Raw genomic sequence first — 4,106 nt, forward strand, 5'->3', positions numbered from 1 at the left:
GCCAGAATATCTCCTCATAATCATCCTCCGATCTTCATAATGTTGTTGCTGTTTCCAAAGTTGAAGAGTGATTATCGAATACCTATTACTAACTCCCTTTGAAGCTTTATGGGAAATGTATATTATGTATATTTTATGCGATATACGTTCGTACACTAAATAACAAAAACACGAAAAAAGCAACGCCACAAAAGAAAAATCCATAGAAAATTTTAAAATAGCATAAAACCCCCATAGAAAATAGATAAAGGCATGTAAAGTAACAATAAAGTTTAGTAAAAGCACGCACTTGCCTTACTGCTTGTAAATAGATGCAGAATGGAGATAACGTGGCAGAAACTAGTACGTGTGTGTGTGCGTATGCCCAATGGACGCAGCCACATTGTTGGCTGTGCTGTGGTGCAGAAAAACAACCGAGAAAAGTTGCAAGTGTTGTGTAAGTGTTAATGTTGTGGTCGGAATGGTAATAAAGTTGTTGTATTTGATTGAAGTTATTCGAAGCGGAGATGTTCGTGCGGGTATGTCTGTGTGCAACGTGGCATTTTATTTGTAATTTGCAGAAATTTTACGATTTGCTTTATTTTTCCTTTAAGCAGTAAAGTTTGAAAAAATTATATTTTTTTGTTTTGCGAATTTTTATTGATGATGTAAGAAGTATACCCTGAAGAGGGTTCCCGCAATATTCATTGGTTAGGGTGCTCGAGAGCCTCAAAAACAACAGTTCACCGTTTCCTAACGCGCCTTCGTTGCGATTGGACAGAAGTGTGCTTTTGAAACTGGTTGAGATGATAACTTAAAAAAATAAATAAAAAATCGATTGTCTTGAATTTTTCGGAAAATACCTGGGGGATGTGTTCGTGTTATTTCTCACCATATTTTAAAACGATTTAAAATTTTTCGATTTTCACAGTTTTTACAGATGGAAAAAAATATTTTATTCATTTATTTTAGTTTTTTCCATATTTTTTATAATATTATATATTTACTGTTTCCCCTAAGCAGAGATTGGAGGTGAGCGACAATTTTTTTCTTCGTAAGTATCCGCTTAAAAGAGAGCTCGCTCTGGTAGTATTTCAGTTAGCTTAGAACTCTTTCAAAGAGGTGGCAACCGTCTCCAAAAATATTTTTTAGTAAAAGCTTTATTTAGTTTCTTTCATTTGACACCCATACTAAATTATTTTAATTATTTATTATTAATTACGTAATGTATTGAATTTAAATTTTCAAAAGGTAGGAACCCTGTTCACGAATGTTTTCGAAATTAAAATTTGTCCAATCTTTTTATTTTGAACAATTCAATTTTATTTCATTCATTTTATAATTTTTACATTAAATGAATTTTTCAATCCTCAGCCCTATATTTTTATTCATTTTTATTACTTCTATGTTCTTGCTCTGCATTAGCTAAAACCCGAATGAAATTTTAGGAGCTATACAATATGAGAGGTTAGAATGTATCTCGGGGTTAGAGCGTCAGAGCTTACTTTGATTCGCAAAATACGCAGGCTTATTACAAGAAGCCTACTACAAGGAAACGTAAGGGTCAAGCTCCATCTGGTAACCCTAAGGATCAATAGGTATATGTGATGGCTTTCAGCCAGCCAAGTCAACTTAACCTAACCTTTATTATTTTATTTGTAATTTTTGTTATTATTTTTATTTTGTTTATTGTTAATATAAAAAACAATCATTTTAAGGTTCTTCTAATAGGACTATGAATAAGTTCGTGCGGTTTTTTTTCGAAATTTGAAACTTTATTGACGTAAAATGGTTACAAATTTAATATTCAAAATATTGTCCATCGCTTACTACTACTTTTTCCCATCTTTCTGGCAATTCACGGATTCCCTTTGTGAAAAATTCGGTCGGTTTTGCCGCAATCCACGAATCGATCCATTTTTTGACTTCATCGTAATTACGGAAGTGCTGGTCAGCCAGGCCATGTTGCATCGATCGGAAGAGATAGTAATCGGATGGCGCAAGGTCTGGACTATACGGCGGGTGGGGTAGGACATCCCATTTGAGCGTTTCTAAGTATGTTTTGACCACTTGTGCAACATGTGGCCGAGCATTGTCATGTTGCAAAATAACTTTGTCGTGTCTATCGGCGTATTGCGGCCGTTTTTCTCGCAGTGCTCGGCTCAAACGCATCAATTGTCGTCGGTAGACATCCCCCGTAATCGTTTCATTCGGTTTCAGTAGCTCATAATACACAACACCCAGCTGGTCCCACCAGATACACAGCATAACCTTCAGGCCATGAATATTCTGCGCCGACGTCGATGTTGAAGCATGGCCAGGGTATCCATACGTTGCCCGACATTTTGGATTGTCGTAATGGACCCACTTTTCATCGCCAGTCACAATTCGATGCAAAAAACCCTTTCTTTTGTGCCGTTGAAGCAGTTGTTCGCATGCCATAAAACGGCGTTCAACGTCTCTTGGCTTCAATTCATACGGCACCCAATGGCCTACCTTTCGGATCATTCCCATGGCTTTTAAACGTTTGGAAATGGTTGATTGATCAACTCCCAAAGTTTTTGCAACCTCTTCTTGCGTTTGAGCCGGATCTTGATCGAGCAATTCCTCCAATTCGGTATCCATGAACTTTGGCGGCGCACCCTCGCGTTCTTCGTCTTCCAAGCCAAAATCACCACTTTTAAAGCGTGCAAACCACTTCTGGCACGTTCGCTCAGATAGAGCATGCTCACCATAAACTTCCACCAAGATACGATGACTTTCGGCTGCTTTTTTCTTCATATTAAAATAATGAAGAAGAATTCCCCGCAAAAACACATTATTTGGCACGAAATTCGACATTTTCAAGTGTGGTAAAAATATTGTTGTTTACGCTTCAAATAAAAAACTTATACTGACGTTTGTGCCTTACGACAGTAGCTCTCCAATGAATGTTTGGAAATGTGGATCGATGGAATAATAATCAAGTTACGCCATCTGTTGTAAAACCGCACGAACTTATAAATAGACCTATTATTTTGTGAAATTAGAAGAATATAACAAAGCTTGACATTTTTGATTTTTTTTCTTTCAGACGACTTGTTCGACATACGAAACAAATGCTTTAAAGTCGAATAGAGAGCGAAACGACAACGATAAAAAGCTATTTTGTGCAGTTAAAGTAGTGAAAAAGAATACACTTAAGTCTATGGTTTCTCTATCGCGCTATAGCTACCTGTTTTGGAAAACGATGTCAAAGATAGACGACCCCGTAAATTTCTTTTTCAAATACTCTTTTTTAATTTTAACTGAGACTATCCCTATAGATGCCTTTCAATTTAATAATTTAACTCATTCGAAATTGTTTTTATGTTTTGTGAAGGGCTTTCCAATAACAGGTGTTAGGTGTTAAACAGCAGAGATGATTAACGATTTTGTATGGCCGGAATTGAATGGTATCGATCTGAACAACGTTTATTTTCAGCAAGACGGCGCTTCATGAAACACAAGCAACGAAACCATTGATCTTTTACGGGAAACGTTTCCGGACAGTGTTATCTCTCGAAGTGGGGATCACAATTGGCCACCGGGATCTTGTGAATTAACACCTTGAGACTTTTTTCTGTAGGGCCACGTGAAAGAGAAGGTCTACGCCAACAGCCCAGGGTCGATTCAAGACCTCAAAGATGGAATTCGTAAGGCTATCGAGGACATAGGGCAGCCAATTTGCAATTCGATTATGGAAAATTTCATGAAAAGGATATTGTCCTGTAAGCGTGGTCGTGGTGGTCATTTGCCTAATGTTATTTTCCACTATTAACGGCATCCGATCATTTATATTAAAAAATAGCTTTTTTCTTTGAATATCACCTCTGGTTGGAAAACCCTATATTATTTTTCCTTTTAAAAACCTTTTTATTTTTCACCACTTCTTCCTATTTCGAAAAACTTTTCGCATTACATATAATGCCACATTTGTTGTTTCTTTTTTTTCGCTTTCATGTTTTTTACGTTTATTATTTTTAACCCGTTTTATATTGATTTCCCTGCTCGTATTTTTTTTTTTTTTGTTTTTTGGTTTTCACACAAAGTGAAAAAAGTTTCCAGCACTTTATGGACCACCCTTTTTTAAAGCGATTTACACATAC

This window comes from Anastrepha ludens, chromosome 5 (genome assembly GCF_028408465.1).
Source record: "Anastrepha ludens isolate Willacy chromosome 5, idAnaLude1.1, whole genome shotgun sequence".
Classification (NCBI taxonomy): Eukaryota; Metazoa; Arthropoda; class Insecta; order Diptera; family Tephritidae; genus Anastrepha; species Anastrepha ludens.